Source organism: Bos javanicus, chromosome 4 (assembly GCF_032452875.1).
Source record: "Bos javanicus breed banteng chromosome 4, ARS-OSU_banteng_1.0, whole genome shotgun sequence".
Lineage (NCBI taxonomy): Eukaryota > Metazoa > Chordata > Mammalia > Artiodactyla > Bovidae > Bos > Bos javanicus.
Genome location: NC_083871.1, coordinates 52,977,150 through 52,996,493, shown reverse-complemented (window position 1 = coordinate 52,996,493; position 19,344 = coordinate 52,977,150). Strand labels below are relative to the sequence as shown.

General features: G+C 36.6%; 1 protein-coding gene across 3 annotated transcripts in view; it reads right to left on the bottom strand.

Annotated features, from left to right (window-relative positions):
• TFEC (transcription factor EC) overlaps positions 1 to 19,344 on the bottom strand; it is a 219,549-nt gene that overhangs the window by 165,452 nt on the left and 34,753 nt on the right. For all 3 annotated transcript variants that reach the window (XM_061414050.1, XM_061414056.1, XM_061414051.1), the window contains exon 2: positions 6,850 to 6,897. The gene's annotated coding sequence lies outside the window, so the exon portion shown is untranslated. The remainder of the gene's footprint in view (positions 1 to 6,849; positions 6,898 to 19,344) is intronic.

Below are 19,344 nucleotides of genomic sequence, written 5' to 3'. Positions count from 1 at the left end.
AAGAGTGCTGGCGTGGATTGCTATTTCCTTCTCCAGGGGACCTTCCCGACCCAGGAATTGAACCCAGGTCTCCCACATTGCAGGCAGACGCTTTAGCGTCTGAGCCACCAGGGAAGCCCCCAGTCAACTTGGTAGTGGGAGCTAACAGGAAGCCTACTAGCCATGCCAAGCAAAGAGCTTCAGGGAGGAAGTTACCCAGGTCAAAGAGTTAAATTTTTTCTCAGTAATTAGCCATTTCATCCTCTCCATCTATTAACATTCACAACTACCCAGTAAAATACAATATTGGGAGTAAGAAATTCAAGGAAAATGTTAAATCATTATAGAAAACAAAAGAGTATGGTTTTCTCGTAGTTTTTATTCTCTCTACAAGTTATCAACAAAGTAAAATTAGACAATCTAAGAGGACAGATGCTGAGAAAGATTGAAGGCAAAAGGTGAAGAGGGCAACAGAGGATGAGACAGTTTGATAGCATCACTGACTCATTGGACATAAATTTGAGCAAACTCCGGTAGACAGTATAGGATAGGGAAGCCTGGCATGCTGTAGTCCATGGAGTTGAAGAGTTGGACATGATTTAGCAACTGAAAAACAATGACAAAGAGGATAGAGCTTTTCACTTAGACTCTCTACACTCACATTCAGCACAGGATTGGCTCATGACAGTGCTTAGAAAGAAATAATTGTTCTACTCTAAAGAGGACTCTGTTTCACGTACTTTAAAAGAGCTAAATTTCATTCTTTAAAATAAATTATAAATATTTCTTGAAACTTATATTAAATATATTAAGAAGCTTCACAGTATTTAAAATGCATTTAGCATAGTGTGAGTCACTAAAGTTTAGCCTCTTTTAGAGTAGTGTGCTTCAACATTTAAAAAGTCAAAAGTGTGCTCTGACTGATGACGTCAAACAGAGCTTCAAAGTGGGAAGGACTTCATAGTCAGACAAAGATCTGATCCTCAGCTATTTAAACCCAGAAATTAAATTTTTATCACATCACGGAGCACTGATCAGTTTCTGAGACACTAGCACATGCTAACAAAAGCCGGAGTTGACAAAATGGGCTCATTGTATAGGGTGTGCCTGTCCCTATATTATTTATACAAAATCTAAAAACTATCCATTACATTTTTATCTTTAGCTCTTTTTATTTTAGAAGTTGGTCCTATTTTAAGTCAGAAACAGAATTTTCTACCTTAGATAAATAACAAATGTTTAAGAAATATAAAATATATCTGGCTCAAACCAGCCTCATATATTCAAAACAAATTTGACAGACCTCAGCTTAATAGACAAATTAGACAAAGCCCCCTACGCTGAAGATGTGATTTAACAAATATAATCAGTTATTGATGCTTTTGAACTGTGGTGTTGGAGAAGACTCTTGAGAGTCCCTTGGACTGCAAGGAGATCCAACCAGTCCATTCTAAAGGAGATCAGCCCTGGGTGTTCTTTGGAAGGAATGATGCTAAAGCTGAAACTCCAGTACTTTGGCCACCTCATGCAAAGAGTTGACTCATTGGAAAAGACTCTGATGCTGGGAGGGATTGGGGACAGGAGGAGAAGGGGACGACAGAGAATGAGATGGCTGGATGGCATCACCGACTCGATGGACGTTAGTCTGAGTGAACTCCAGGAGATGGTGATGGACAGGGAGGCCTGGTGGGCTGTGATTCATGGGGTCGCAAAGAGTCAGACATGACTGAGCGACTGAACTGAACTGAACAGAACTGAATGTTTTTACGGGTAGAAAATTAACTTTGGTAACAAGAATGAGTATCATAATGGCCTGTGTTAATAGCCACAAACTGGAATGACTGCCTGACTCGTAGTAATTTCTGGACCCATGTTTGCAAAGTGCTGTCTTCCTTATTCTAATAACATATTGTTCCTTCCATCTCTCCCTATAGCCACAAAAGTGAATACCTGACTAATGAAAACTGATCATATCATCACCATCACCTTAATAACCAGGTCAAGTGCTGGAAATGAGATCCCAGCAAATTTTTATCTGAAATTTTTCACACTGGAGCTGAGTAATTCATATAAGCCTCTCTTTTCCTATGTGACAAGTTGTGAGGATGTGGGCCTAAACAGAATGAAACCCACACAGTGTGCTGCAAGGAGGAGTTGGCAACATGCAGAGAAAAATACAGATGAGAAATCAGCACTCCTTACCAGTATTTGAAGTTTCTTAAGAGAATTTCATGGACAGAGGAGCCTGGAGAGCTACAGTCCATGGGGTCGCAAAGGGTCGGACATGACTGAGCAACAAATACTTTCACTTTTTCTTTCAATAGTATTCTGTTACAGTCACCTCTGATATCAGCTATCCTTCCTAGTAATAGGGGTCAACATTATTCTCTTTGTGACTTAATCTACTTCCAACTGGGTTGTTCCTACTGGACATCACCTGAGTCCTCACTAATAAAGCTAGTGCAGCTGCTAAGTCACTCAGTCGTGTCCAACTCTGTGCGACCCCATAGACGGCAGCCCACCAGGCTCCCCCATCCCTGGGATTCTCCAGGCAAGAACACTGGAGTGGGTTGCCATTTCCTTCTCCAATGCATGAAAGTGAAAAGTGAAAGTGAAGTCGCTCAGTCGTGTCCGACCCTCAGTGACCCCATGGACTGCAGCCTACCTGTGTGTGTGGATGTGCCTGCATGGAGTACATCTCTTTATCCTGTGGCTTATCCTTATCCTGTGGCTGCTGTGACAAATTACCACAGACAAGCCGGCCTAGAATGACAGAAATGTACTCTCCCACAGTTCTGGAGGCCTGACATCTAAACTCAAGATGGGAGCTCCTCTGTCCATGGGATTTTCCAGGCAAGAGTACTGGAGTGGGGTGCCATTGCCTTCTCCAAATAAAGCTAGTGAGAAAGTGGTAAACCTCAACCAGATGGACAAATAATAACTGCCAACACTCTAATGGTCATAGAACAATAACATTTTTTCTAAATGTACAATCTTGAGCTAATTTCTTAAAATCTCGAGCCTCAGTTTATTACCTGAAAAATAAGGCTCATAGCTACTCGACTGGATTATTAAAAAATTAAGAATAATGTTGGAAAGTATTAGCAGGTGCTTCTTAAAAAGTGCTAAAATTTTAGATTTATGAAAGAGGATTTGAGGATAATGATGACGATTACCTGAAAAGATAAAGATAATAGGACTCAAAAAAAAAAAAGATTATAGAACTCAGAATCTTGTGTAATTTTTATATTAAAAGATGCCCAATTACACATATTTCAGAAAAGAAAGTTACACGGACTAAAAAGAAAAGCATAATATAGCCAGCAATAATTATAAGCAAAACATCTCCATTACATTAAGAAGCAATGATTTTTAAAAGCTTAATTTGAAACAAATAAGCATTTATGGTCAAACTTTCCCTAGAAGTTAATGAAATAGTCTTACTTTTAATAGATTTAACATAAAAACAAGCAAATGTGATTGATATAGTTATTCCCTGAGAATGGAGCAATCCTTTTAGACCCAACGCAAATGCCTCCACAATAATAAAGCCTTTCATGATGTCACCAAATCTTTGTACAATTATAAGACACCACACCTATGGTTCTTTAGCTTTGCATTGTATTTATTTATTTACCTTCTACATGTATAAAATCTACATAGCAGCAAGGTCTCTCTTTTTCATATTTGTACACTATAACTATAGCTCAAGAACTTGGTCAAAAGTAGCTGCTCACATATTAAACTGAACTCTAGAAATTTACTGGGAGTCAGAAGAAATGGTTTTCTATTTTGCCTCTGCCATTGATTCAGTGGTTTCCTTTTTTAAAAGTCACTAGCCTTACAGTCATACACTCAAAGTTAGGTACTTCAAAGTTAGGTACTCTAACCTCTTACTTCAGTGCAAAAATTCCATCTAAAATGCATTTGCTAGGTTTGCACACTAAGATAGACCCTCTACAAAAAGTAATTTTCAAAATTCATAACCACTTTTTCACATAATTATTATTTCAAATTGAACAATTCAACAAAGCAATACTCTAAAAGACCCAATATCATAGTCAGCAATAGAGACCCAGAATTTCAACTCAAAGATGGCATCCTTTCTTTACACTTTAGCACTTACTTGTGTTATAAAGTCTTCAAATGACTTGAGAAAGCTTATCACTTCTTAATAAACTTCCTATTCACACGGCACAGCTCACCAATTGGTTTACATTGTCAAATAAGATGATATCACAACTTCTTTGTATAGTATAAAATGCTCCAAAATATGAAGTAGTAACATTATCCAGAAAAACCTCTATTTCTGCTTTACTGACTATGCCAAAGCCTTTGACTGTGTGAATCACAACAAACTGGAAAATTCTTAGAAATATTAATACCAGACCACCTGACCTGCCTTCTGAGAAATCTGTATGCAGGCCAAGAAGCAACAGTTAGAACTGGACATGGAACAACAGACTGGTTCCAAATCGGGAAAGGAGTACCTCAAGGCTGTATCTTGTCACTCTGCTTATTTAACTTATATGCAGAGTACATCATGAGAAATGCTGGACTGGATGAAGCACAAGCTGGAATTAAGATTGCCAGGAGAAATAACAATAACCTCAGATATGCAGATGACACCACACTTATGGAAGAAAGCAAAGAAGAACTAAAGAGCCTCTTGATGAAGGTGAAAGAGGAGAGTGAAAAAGTTGGCTTAAAACTCAACATTCAGAAAACTAATATCATGGTATCTTGTCCCATCACTTCATGGCAAATAGATGGGAAAAGAGTGGAAACAGTGACAGGCTTTATTTTGGGGGTCTCCAAAATCACTGCAGATGGTGACTGCAGCATGAAATTAAAAGACACTTGCTTCTTGGAAGAAAAGCTATGACCAACCTAGACAGCATATTAAAAAGCAGAGACATCACTTTTCCAACAAAGGTCCATCTAGTCAAAGCTATGGTTTTCCAGTAGTCATGTATGTATGTAAGAGTTGGACTATAAAGAAAGCTGAACACCAAAGAATTGATGCTTTTGAACTGTGGTGTTGAAGAAGATTTGAGAGTACCTTGGACAGAAAGGAGATCCAACCAGTCCATCCTAAAGGAAATCAGCCCTGAATATTCATTGGAAGGACTGATGCTGAAGCTGAAACTCCAATTCTTTGGCCATGTGATGCAAAGAACTGACTCATTCAAAAAGACCCTGATGCTGGGAAAAATTGAAGGTGGGAGGAGAAGGGGACAAGAAGACAGAGATTGAGATGGTTGGATGGCATCACTGACTCAATAGACATGAGTTTGAGTAAACTCCGAGAGTTGGTAATGGACAGGGAGGCCTGGCTCCTGTAGTCCAGCGGGTTGCAAAGAAGTGGACACGACTGAGCAACTGAACTGAACTGAGCATTATCTTAATGATAATGTTGATTATAATGATGATGATAGGAAATAGAAAATTATGTACTTGTAATGTTTTTTGCCATACTATTTACATGCTGTTAAATGAACCATTACTGGGAATTGAGAGGAGGCTCTGGATTTTTATCCTTATTTTCTCTTCAATTTTTGAGTACAATTTAAATGTAGGAATTTAAAAGTAGGTGATTACCTACTACATTTACTTAGAAATCATGGCTATATATGTATTAAGATATATAGCTTGAAAAAGGATGGTAACTGACTTGAAGAAATTTCTGGTCTTATTGGGAAAAGTCTTGGAAGCATTGGTTTGTATGAAAATGGTATGTGGGATTTTGTGTTCGGCCCTAGCTTCCTGGCTGAACTGAAGTCTCCTCTCCTTTTCTCCTAACTGCTCTTACACTTAAAATTGGAGTCTGCTCAAAGTTTGTAACATATTTTTCTCTTCTTTTCACTATTAATGATTTGCAACCAAAAAGAAAAAAAAAGAAGCTCTGCCAGAAACATGCACAAAAATATTTTCTTTTATCACCTGAGATTACATATCCTTAATCTAGTAAATGATAGGGGAAGCATCTGAAATAGAAAAACAAACACATTCTTTAATGGCTATGGTTCACCCACAAAGACGCAATTCTTAATGCTCAAGTTAAAAAAAAAAGAAGAGAAGAAACAGTTGGCATTCAGCTAACAATTGTGTTTGGAGATTTGCGCCTGACTTTGTTATTCTGAGCAAAGCCAGGTACCAGTCTCTTGGGATTATGTACAAAGGCAAGAAAAAAAGTGGACATGTACAAACCTCAAAGGTGACTGCTGGGTTAATAAAACAGTCTGTTTTCTGTTCACCCACTCTTGCTCTCAGTGTGCAAGTATATTAAAATATGTCAAAAGGAAAACCATTCGCTGTACAAAAATAATTCAACTACAAGTCCCAATTTCCAGCTGCTGGAGTGCCTTAAGTGCATTTAAGTGCACTAACAAGTGACCCATACATCTCCCTGGATGAAAGTTGTATCCTCATTAAAGGAGAAACAAACACAAAACAGGAACAATTGTCACATAGAAAAACAGACCACAATAGATGCTATGTTTTCCGCTGGCCATTTCTGACTTGAGCTATCACAGACTGAAGAGCAACACTGTCCTAGAAGTCACTTCTTAAAAAGCCATGAAAATAAAACAAGGAAGCTGCTAGAGGAACTGAATGTGTAGCTAATACCTATTCATATCATTTCTGGGAAAAAACTATTATTTCTGTTCAATGTATTTCTGGGAAAAAACATCTTTTACTCTCTAGTCTCTTTAAAATCTCTCATCACATAAGACACTGTAATAATGAGAAGTGACTGGATTAAACAAATGCACCCGCCGTGAATTCAGAATTAATGCTCTAACATATCTTTAAATAACCCCTTTTAGATAAACTCTGGCTTAAGCATTTATAAGATATCATACCAACCTTTGCTTTTCTGATTTTTCTCTAGAGGACTATATCATTGATACGAATCTGCAAAAAAAAAAAAAAAAAAGAGAGAGAGGTTAATGTTCAGCTCTAAAAATACTGTTTTTATTTGCTTACTATGTCCATATTACTGTAAGGCAAAAATAAAAATTAGATGCTCAGTGTGATAGCTCCAGTCCTCAGCATAGCACGATATATTTTTAAAAGCATATGCCTTTAAAAATTAGATAATAATCTGGAAAAATAAGGGAATAATATTGCAGAAAGTATAGCTAATTACAACATGGTATTATTTTTTCAAAGCTAGGTACGGTCCTCTTCTTGTGTACAGGGACATCTTTCCTCAACTATTTTTGTAGCAATTACTGGGCATTATTATAATTGCCTATTTGCTCTATTGTGTCCCCCATACTAGGATGCAAGTTGCTCGAGAGCAAGATTTCTTGTTATTTTTTAATGTAGTTGGAACCCGCATCTGGATCATAATAGGAATTGAAAGAGACTTCATATTCCCCTTTGAACTACCAATCTTTTCCTGGAAGACAGAAGAATTATAAAGGGGAGGTGGATCTAGGAAGACATCAACAACTTCTGTGAAAAATTACAGCCCAATGGATATACACACAGAAACAATGGATATACACACAGAAGAGCAGAACGACTCAACTCTGAACAATGCTTTGAACTCAAATGTACAGAACCATGATTAAAATGAAATTGAAGACTAGTATAGGGGGAAAGATAATAAGGGATCAGCAAACCAATCTAAAAAAATTAAATTCCTGTCCAGGCCCAGAATAACTGTGTAAGCTTAGAACAAGGAAATTATATGAGGAACCAAAGTTAGTGATAAGAATAACTTATTAAAAATGGGAAATCATATATTTGGATACCAAGAACTAGTGATCTTGATTTTTAGCCCCCATGAAATTCAAAGCAGATTTATTAAACATATACTCTAGGAAGCCATGAAAAATAAAGCAGAAATCATTAGGAAGTAGTATTGCATGAAGTCAAAAGAACATTGCATGAAGACAGAAGTCTTGGATTCCTGTTATATATGTGTACCCCAGTTACTTTAATGATTTCTCTTTCCCCCTATTTGTTGTGGGATGAACTGTGTTCCCCTCAAGAATCTGTTGAAGTCCTAAGCCCTGGTACCTGTAAATATGACCTTATTTGGAAACACATTCTTTTCAGATGTAATTAAGTTGCAAATTAAGACGAGGTCATACTGGAGGCTTCCTAGGTGGTGCTAGTGGTAAAGAGCCCACCTGCCAGTGCAGGAGACGTACAAGACACAAGTTCAATCTCTGGGTCAGGAAGATCCCCTGGAAAAGGGAATGGCAACCTGCTCCAGTATTCTTGCCTGGAGAATTCCATGGACCATGGAAACCGGCACGGTCCAGTCCATAGTATCACAAAGAGCTGGACACGACTGAAGAGACTTAGCACAGCACAGCATATACTGGAGGCAAGTGGGCCCTTAGTCTGTGTCTAGTGCCCTGAAACGAAGAGGAGAAAAGACACAGAAAAGACAGACACAGATGGAAGAATACTTTCTGATGACAGAGGCAGACACTGAAATCGTGCCAGGAGAGGAGCATGAAAATCTCCCTCTCCATTCTCAAAAAGGAAACACTCCTGACAACACCTTGATTTTGGACATCTAGCCTCCAGAACTGGGAGAAAATACATTTCTATTGTTTTAAGTGACCAAGTTTTTGGTATTTTGTTATGACACATCTACAAAACTAACCCACTAGTATATAAAATGAGATTAGTGATATATCTTTCTGAGGTGATTGTCAGACCGACATCAGTTCAGTTCAGTTGAGTTCAGTAGCTCAGTCATGTCCGACTCTGCGACCTCATGAACTGCAGCTCGCCAGGCTTCCCTGTCCATCACCAACTCTCGGAGTTTACCCAAATCCATGTCCATTGAGTCGGTGATGCCATCCAACCATCTCATTCTCTGTCGTCCCCTTCTCCTCCTGCCCCCAATCCCTCCCAGAATCAGGGTCTTTTCCAATGAGTCAACTCTTCGCATGAGGTGGCCAAAGTATTGGAGTTTCAGCTTCAACATCAGTTCTTCCAATGAACACCCAGGACTGATCTCCTTTAGAATAGACTGGTTCATTAGCAATTCTTAATTTCAGCAAAGCATTTCACAAAGTTTCTTGTAATGCACTCACTAATAAAATAAATCTATGTGAGCTCAATTATGAGTTAGGTTCAAAGTTGTTCAAACTGTCATTCCCAAGGCAGGTGATTAATAATTCAACATAAATGTTAAATTTTCCAAAAATCTACCTATCGATATGTTGAAAATAGCTTTCAGGCCTTGGATAGCTGTATTCTAGGGCCCTTGCAGACAAATGGACAGAAGTTGGGAAACTGATCTTGAGAAACACTTGTAATGGTGGACACAGGACTTTCATTCACCTGTTGCTTTTAACACATTTAAAAAGACTTAAAGAAATACACAGAATGAATGCTACTCAAATATAAGGAAAAAATAAGTTGGGAGAAAAAAAAATTGAACACAAACTTAACATTTGAAAATAAAATTCCTATTATTATCTTAATAACTATTTATTATTATTTTATATTATAGTATAATTTAGTAATCACTATTGTAAACAATTAAAAATTTAAACCCCTAACAGTACACCTACTAGTACTTGATACATAATAGATAGTAAATTATTATTATTATTAATAGTATAATAGCCTAAATAATGGGTCAAACTCACTTAAGTGGAAAATACATAGTATTTCATTTGGGTTCAAAATTATTAAAGTATGTAAAGTGGAAAATATCTAAGTTCACCATAAATGCATATATAGTATATCTGGAGATTGCAGTTGAGCAAAGTCTCAGTGTCCAGTTTTTGTAGCCTCTAAAACAAAAACAGAACAAACAACAAAAGCGAGAATTTGGTATGAATTAATAGGTGTAAGTAAGCCTGTGATAATCCAATGAAAGGGAGGCTAAGAGGTCTTTTTTTCCTAAAAGCAGCAATTCTCCTCTTTACATTTGACAATAGTCTACGTGACGGAAAAAGAAGAGAGACTTTCAAAGGAGATGGGGGTTTTCTGTACATTCCCATCCAAACTTCAGGAAAATAAAAAAGGTAGGCTCTCAAGCCATGCAAATCAATGTCACAGGAAGATTTGGGTGAAGGCTAGATTGCTTCACTTGAAGCAATGGAAGCAATTGAAGCTCATAATAGCAGCACCCAAGAAATACAGCAGTTTTAAGAAACATCAGAGTCTCCTTCAACTAAGATAGAAGTATGCAAAACATGGCCACAGGCATATGACGGGTTAATAGAAAAACACCAGCTAGGAAGAGACTTTGGAGCACATCACTCTCCAATATCCAAAGGAAATCCCAAAAGTAAAGAGGAAGGCAGGACATTTGCCAGAGGATAAAGACAAAGGCAGGCAAAGAGAAGCTCACACTGTTATGAACTTTGGTGATGGCCAAGAAAATGGGACAAAGCAGGGCAGATCTAGTGCTGTTAGTGTGGCTTTTTGTCAATTAAACCTCTATTTCAAGGCTGTTAGGAATATCACATGCAATGGGGAACCTTCTGAATGTATGCTGAATGTATTCAACCTTCCTAGATGCTGACTGGGACACAATGCCTGTGATAATGATCACAAAAAGTGACTCGGGTTCTTTATACTTGAGTTCTTTTCAATAACAGGTTTCAAATGGTTTTAGTTATTCACTGAACTAGTTTCTATGGATGCTATAAAATAATTACCAAAACTTTGGTGGCTTAAAGAACATAATTTTAATTTATTTTTCTCTTATAGGACATCTGAAATTGGTTTCCCTGGGCTTAAGTCAAATGTTGGTCATCAGAGCCTCCTTTTAGAGTCACTAGAGAATCCATTTTCTTGCTTTTTCAGATTCTGAGGTTGCCCACATTCCTTGCCTTGTGGCCCCTTCCTCCATCTTCACATTGGGCACTCCAATCTCCTTCTGTGGTCATATGTCCTTCTCCCTGACTCCGACTTCTGCATCCCTCTTATAAGTACTATGGTGACTACATTGGGCTCATCCTGATAATCCAGAATGATATTCCCATCTCAAGATCCTTAATCACATCTGCAAGGTTCATGAAAGCATAAACTATTTAGTTTTGCTTGCTTCACAAACACTTCTAATGCTTTTTAATTGCCCAGATGCTTTCCTAAATGCTTTACAAATATTAACATGTTTAATCTTTATATTAGTCCCTAGGAGATGGGCTTCCCAGGTGGCTCAGTTACAAGGAATCCACCTGCCAACATAGGAGACACAGATGTGGGTTCAATCCCTGGGTCAGGAAGATCCCCTGGAGAAGGGAATGGCAACATTCTCTAGTATTCTTGCCTGGAAATTCCCATGGAAAGAGGAACCATAGGGCTGCAGTCCATGGGGTCACAAAGAGACAGGCATGACTGAGCACACATGAGAGTTATGAGAGTCCTGGGAGGTAGGAATTATTATAATCCCTACTTCACTTATGAGCAAACTGAGTCACAGAAAGGATAAATTACTTGCAGACAGTTTTGTGGGTTTTTAGAGGCAGTATAAATCCAAATCATGCCTCTTAACGTGGTGGCCTTCATACAGTGTTTTCACTGCTAAAATTCTATTTTATATGATTGTTGAAAAGGGTTAAATAAAATAATGTATATAAAATAGTTATCAGTGTTGTTCATTCAAAATGTACTCATTACACTGTAAATGGTAAAATAAATAAATATATCAGAGGCATTGACCAAAATAAAGACTAACCCAAAATAAGAAAAGAAGAATAAGCATAGTTAAGGATTGGAAATGCTATCATCTGGAAAATGATAGTTTAGCTTGGAGAAGAATTATGGGGACATGATAGCTGTCTTGAAATATGTGACGAACTTTCATGTGAAATAGGAAGTAGATTTATTTTAATGTCTCTCCATAAAACCAAACTAAAACCTAAGGGTAGAAATTATATGGTGATAAAATCTGCCTCAAAAAAACAGAAAGATCTAATAATTAGAGTGATCTACCAATGGAAAAGGCTGCTTGAGAATTTTGTAAGCTTTTAGTCCATTGGAATGTTCAAGCACAGGCTAAGTGACTTTCTGTAGTATATAAAATATGGAAAGGATTTCAACCATGAAAGGAATATTAAAATACATTCATGCATTTATTCAGCAAATATTTACTGAATATCTTCTGTGTTCCATGCCTGTAAGGCCCCTTAAAACTCTGAAAATAATGGAAACTACTATTCAATCAATAAACAAATAACACATGTTACAAAAATGGGCACAATTTCAGGCTGACTCTCAACGAGTTTACTGATTCTTCAGCTTCCAGGCTCTCTGGTCTGGTGTAATCTACAGAAGCTTTTATTTTCACAATCACTAATCACAGGGAGACTTTTTCTACAATAAAGAGTCAGTTTTTTATAGGTAAAAATCACTCATTTTGCATTCTGATAGCAGGGGCTTTTCTTTAAAGGAGAGAAGAGAATTTTATTCCTCAATAGTTAGTTTATATTCCTTTCAGCCTAGGCAAACAAGTATAATGATAACACCTTTTAAGGCAAGAAGGGGAAAAATGGAATCCTTCTCATTTGATCTGAAGCACATGCCATTTCTGAAGAGTGTGCTTTGCCATTGTCTTTGGCAAAGCTATGCAAAGGCTTTACTCACTCTTGTGGATTCACAAACAAATTAATTATGGTAAGACTCTACTAAGTCCAATTTGTCCTGGGAATTATTAAGAAGCTGTCTACCTACCTCTCACCTAATCTCTCTGGCCAAGGAAGACTGTTTTGGAGAATGACCCAAAATTACACAGGTAATCTAAGAAAGTCTCCAACCACTGTGCAAAATGTGCCCAGTGTGTGTACCACCCATATGACATTTAATCACACGGCACCCATTGACATTTATTATACAACTGCCAGTATGTGTCAGAATTAACCAGATAATAGGATAGCCCTCTATTTGATTTTTTTCTGCTCACGATATTTTCTTTGTAGAAGACACAAAGCAGAGATAGTAATAACCCTGATACAAGTTGACCTTTAATGAGGTCTTACTATGTGATGGTCACGTCATGTGAACCGTCATAGGCAATCTTTTCAACACCCTGTTGAGCAAATGTTACCCTTATTCTTGTCTAATGAATGCGATGAAATCAAGATTAAAATGCAAAGTGACATGCTCTTGAGCTCCCATTGACTGATAAACCAGTCTTTAACCACCTCCCTAACAAAGACCAATAAGTTAGAAGAAATATTGAAACGTAATTACAAGTGTGTATTTAGATGTCCTTTATAAAAATAAACAGTGTGCCAAAGATGGGGTTAGGACCTAATTCTCCAGATAACAGTGTTCCAAATGACTATTGACTAATTTAAATATAAAAAGCACTGTCAGCCCCTGTGGGCTAGCGAGTTATTAAATATCATGCAAGAGCCTGTATAGGTAAGAACTTTTTTAAAATATGGTAAATTTTCTTCTCTTCCCCTTCAAAATGCCCCAAGGCACTCATATACATTATGGACACCACTGGCCTGAAAATTCTCAGTTGAGGGAAAAAGAAATCCAAAATCCTTGAATTATAAGAGGACTAAAAGAATCTAAAATGATAACTATTTTGCCCCTTTAACACCAAAAGATCAACTGATTTTTATTTTTCACTTGGAGTTGACCTTTATTTAACCCATGGCATGCCAAAGTTATGGCCTGAAGCAATTTTTTCAGTGAATGCCTTGACTTGGGACAAGAATAGACATTCCTGCCTCTGAATCATTGTTTCATACCAGTGCTGATGGTCAGTCTAACAAAGAAAAAACATTTCTCATCATTTAAAGAACACTAAAATTTTCTACTCAATTATGTATTTCCTCCATTTCAAATACATTCAAAACTGTAAACTATTTTTAAATTCCAAAATAATCTACATTATTCAGTTATTATTAAGCTCGTCACTAAAATGTTTGTGCTCAATTATATATTAAAAATAACCAACTGATTGTGTCTGCATTTTTTAAAAGTTGTAACAGTTTCTTTTGATCAAGTGGCTGCCTACTGGCATCTCTTCCTAATGGAGAAATTAATTTCAAGGCATTCTAGTGCCTCTTTTACTCCCTAGTTAAGTCCTGTACCTATACACAATTGTTCAGATCTATCCTATTATTTTGAAAGTAATAAATGAGGTATATTTAAAGGATTTAGACATGATTAGTATAGTCTAACAGTCCTTCTCTAACAAAAACAAACTCAATAGTTGCATATCATAAAAGATTGAGATACCAAAGAAAAAAGTCCAAAAGTACAGTAGGAAATATCTAATTTAGGGATTAAAAATTTATATCAATAAGGACTGTGAGGCACCTCTGTGAGTTATCTAGGGGAGAATGCAGATTCTTTGGAAGTTTTTAATGATATAAACAGTTATATTTCTGAGCTGGCATAAATACTATCCTAGTTACAGGCAAGCAGCATAATAAAATAAAATAACTGTGTAGAAAAGGTAGATATAATCTAGCTCAAGGATGTCTAGAAGAAACTGTTCAACAACTGTGTATGCTTGCTGCTGCTGTTGCTGCTAAGCCGCTTCAGTCGTGTCCAACTCTGTGTGACCCCATAGACGGCAGCCCACCAGGCTTCCCCGTCCCTGGGATTCTCCAGGCAAGAACACTGGAGCTTATATGAACATAATTTAATAGTAGCACAAGTCTGCTGTAATATCATCTTCACATAGTTTTCTTTTTTTCCTGGGCAGAATGAATCTTTAGAAATTCATTTTAAAAAGATATCAGTATCATCTTATACAGAAAATTTGTTAAGCACTTTGTATCTACCATCTCCTTCAACATTTTCAATAAGCCTATTTATAAATGTTCTTTATTGTTATCAAATGGAAAAACTGAAACACAATAATCACAAGTAATTTGCCCCATGCTACATATTTAGTAAACTGAATATTAAATTCATATCAGTTTGACTTCAAAACATATGTTCCAAACTCCTGTATTATATAGCAAAATAGTCTTAGCAATAATTGAGTAAAACTTGAATCCAGCTACTGCAATAGATCAGGAAAGAGAAATGAATTAAGACTGCTAAAAGGATACATGATTATTTTTGTAAATGATACAAATAGCTATATAGAAAACCTAAGAAAAATCAACAATCAAAAATTTAAATAACCAGTTTAATATAATAAATTAGAAAAATGTTAACTATATGCACAAACTTATCAAAGTACTTAAAAACTACTGAATTGTTTACTTTCAGAGAATGAATTTTATAGCATATAAATTGCATGTCAATAAAAAGTTAAAAAGTAAATGATTATACTACCAGTTAATATTTACTGATGGTATAAATGTAAATTAGAACATTTTTTCTAGAGCATAATTAAACTTTGTTTGTCAAAAGTCTAGTTCTTATCAACAAATGTCTAAAAATGTATTCTTGGAAACTAATTGGAGATAAGCCATTAGATTTAAACCCAATAATATTCATAGTATTGTTTGTAATAGGTCCCCTCCCAAAAGAATTAAAACAATGGAAGCCACACAAATCCAGGAACTCTAAAATACACTTCAACATATCCATAAAAAAAAAACAATCATGCTTCAGAGTAGTTAATTACATTGGAAATGCTCTCAATGTTAAGTGAAAATGGAAAGATACAAATAAACTAAAGGTTAAAAAGAATTAGAGCTGTAATAAACAGTATAAGAGAAGAGGATATTTTTGCAAAAATATTTTGGACAAGATAAAAGAAGCTGATACAAAGGCACACTAGGGTCTAAGAAAGAATTAGTTCATTTGTTGGTGGGAAATAGGTTGGTGGAGACACCAGTGTAAGAGGGGACAAGGAATTCCCGCTTATTCAGTGTAGTGTATTTTTCCCTCCTATATGGTAGGGGAAAAAATGGATTGCTACTCTACATCACTTTCCCTCAGGTACCAAGCCTCCTTTCCCCATGGAGCTTTTGCAAGGGCTATTTTCTCTTCCTAGAAATTTCTTCTTCTAGTTTTTAACCTGACTGGCTCCTGATGCACATTCCATATATTCCACTGAAGAAAATCACTTTAAACTGCAGGGTCTTTTCTGCCCACCCAAAGCATCCTGGTCATCACCTGGGAATTTGTTGGAAAGACAGAATCTCATGGTCCACCAAAGACCTACTGAATTCAAATCTAGTTTAACATCATCCCCAGGTGATTCTCATGCACACTAACATTTGAGAACCACTGACTTTATAGTCTATAATAGATAACCCACACCAATCTCTTTCATCATTTTCTTCATAGTTCTTATTCATCTCTAAAATTCTTTCTCCATTCTGGCATGTAGTTCCATTAAGGCAAAAATCTTTTTGTCTTTTTGCCTGTGTCCTTAGTTCTCAAAATCATTCTCGATACACAAATGGAATCCAGTGAATGTTGAGTGAAAGCACAGGATAGAGAGAGCAAAACCTCAGTGATTTTGACTGAAGAAATACTATTGCATGTTTCCTTAACTATCTAAATTACTCTGTCTTTCAAGCTTTCCTATTGTTTATAGAGACAAAAGCTAATGGATAAATATTCTAACCCAAAAGACATCATGTGAAAATAATATTTCATGGTGTGTAATAAATCTTTTCTAATAACTTTCTGAAGAATAACCAATATTAGCATGTATAAAATAAAAAAAAGGTTTCTAAAAGTTACAACTAGAATTACCATATGACCTAGTAATTCCACTCCTAGGTAAGTACTCAAGAGAATTGGAAAACGGCTGTTCAGACAAAAATTTGGACGTGAATGTTAACATCATTGTTCATAATAGCCAAAAAGTGGAAACAATTCAAAAGGCCATCAATGGATGAATGGATAAGCAAAATGTACTTTATACATATGAAGGAATATTATGCAGCCATAAAAGGAAATGAAGTACTGATACATGTTACAACATGGATGAACTTTGAAATTACTATGTTAAGTGAAAGAAGATACAAAAATTAAAAAGATACATACTGCTTAATTCCATTTATATGAAATGTCCAGAATAGGCAAATCCATAGAGAGAAAAAGCAGATTAGTAGTTGTCAGGGGCTAGAGGGAAGGAGTAAAGATGAGCCAGCTTAATGGGTATGGGGTTTCTTTTAGAATTAGATATTGATGATGGTTGCATATTCCTGTGAATTTACTGTAAGTCACTGAATTCTACAGTTTAAAATGGTGAATTTTATGTTGTGGGAATTTTATAAATAAAAGTAAATTACTAATTTAATATATAGTAGCATAAATGTACTGACTTGCTAGAAAGAAACTTTGTGCTACAGACTCACTTATTTCAGGGGTCAAAGTTCCAGATGATGAATAATATGTGATGATTATCTCTACTAGACAGAGATAAAGCAGGGAAATGAGGTAAAAGAAATGAGTCTGGGATTTGCCTAAGCCAGGACTCAGATTTCTTTGATTCTTGGCTAAAAGCTCTGATTGGCCCAAAAGGTCAAATGGAAGGAAAAAAGCAGTCAAGAATAAATCAGTAAAATAAAAAATTCATTAAAATTTAGCTATTGGGGGAAAAGGAAATAACCTTCCTTTCTTCTGCTAAAGAGAAAATTGACAACCTAATTTTCAGAACAGGTAACAGATGTACTATGGCTATAGCAAGGTGCCCAGAATTTCTTCTCTACTGAGAAATGTTGGAAATAAATTTAGGAGGAGCCTTCAGACCTACTGAAGTCACTGAAGTTGTAATTGTTGTTACAATTGCTAGGGTTTATTAAAGATCATCAGGAAGCTTAGCATTAAAAAAGTATTTGGATAGATAAGACCCCTGTTTGCACTTTAAAGCTTTACTCTTAATTACATATTGCTGTGACTAAGCACTTCAAAATGACTTTTATTAACTGTGCTATTATTTAATTTAATAATAACTTTGAATAAAGTCACAAGTTAACCAAAGTTCACTAGTAAGTTAAATGTTTGGAGCTCAGAAAACATTTTCCCACAGATCAGTGTTAGCATGGTGGTTGTGTCCATGGGGTACTAAGGACCAGGTAATCGATACTCAACAGTACTAAAGAGCACAACACATGTGTAAAATAATTTCCATGGAAACGTTCATTCAGCGTTCTGAGACCAAGACCACCTTTTCCCTCCACTGCATTACTGATGCTCATTCATTCATTCATCATTCCGTCACTCATTTAACAAGTACTGGTAACACCTGCTATGGGCCAGGCCCATTTGACACGTTGTCTCCCTTTCCATTTGACATGTCGGAAACTTTCTTCAGCTTGGAATAAGTACCCTGTGCCCTAGCTTATAAACTCCATCAGGTAGGGTTCCTCTAGGGGCAAAGATGAGGCTCTAGAGCAAGGAGACATAATAAGGGTTGGGAACAAGTAAAACAAGGTGATGGCATAGGAACCATCCATCTGCCAAGCTGCCTGTTCCCCTCTCCCCACTCATCATACTATGGCCACACTGGCTTTACAAGAGGAAAGCCCTAGGAGGTGATACCAATAAAGGTAATACAATAAAGGCCAGTAAGACAAAAGATGCCTTTTCCTGATTCACTCTCCCATAGAGAAGTGACCAGGAGACAGAAATGCCAGGAATAATGTTGAAAGCCAAATAGGTATAAGGACTGAGATCTAAATATTTATTTCCTTCCTATTTCCCTTACCTGAGAGCACAGACATAAAAGAATAAAGGAGAAGGAAAAACATTTCTAGAAGTATATCCATAGGTTTCAATGTACATTAGAAATGGTGTGAAGCAAAAAATTGAGTTTTCCTGCAACTGTTGATCTCGTATCATTAAGGAATCAAGAGTTAGGAACTAACAGAGATCACCACCTAGCGGCCCCAGCAGGGTAACTGCACTTAAACAAAGCGCATTGAAATTCGAAGTATTGGGCTTTCCTCCAAGAATGTAACGTAACATTGAAGCTTCTCCTTTTGTCCCTCAGATTCCAACTTCTTATTTTCCTTTCTGTCATGGTCTTTCCTAGTTAGACTATCCTAAATAGTCTCTAAAGCCTTCTATTTACAATTATCTTTATTTAATCTTTACAATTAGCTGTCTACTTTGTCACATTTTGAGTCCTCTTCTTTTATTATATGCCATAAGCCCCTATGAGTCTTAACTGAAGTCGGCTTCTTGAAGCATCATTTTGTCATACCACTCCCCTATTAAAAGCTTAAATTCTTAAGTAGGTCCTGTTGTGATCTTTAACAAGCCTGATCTAACCCACAGAACTCAAATGTTGCCTGCCCTATAAGCTACTTTCCCCACTGTTGCTTCAGTCTTCAATCTCAGATACAACCACCCTTTTACCTATCTCTGAGTACTCAGATCCAATTCAAACTACACTTTTTACATCAGTTTTTCACCTGCCACCCCTGCTAGGGCTACTTCTTTCTTCTCTAACTTCCTACTTACATGGTTACTACCACTGAGTTCACTATT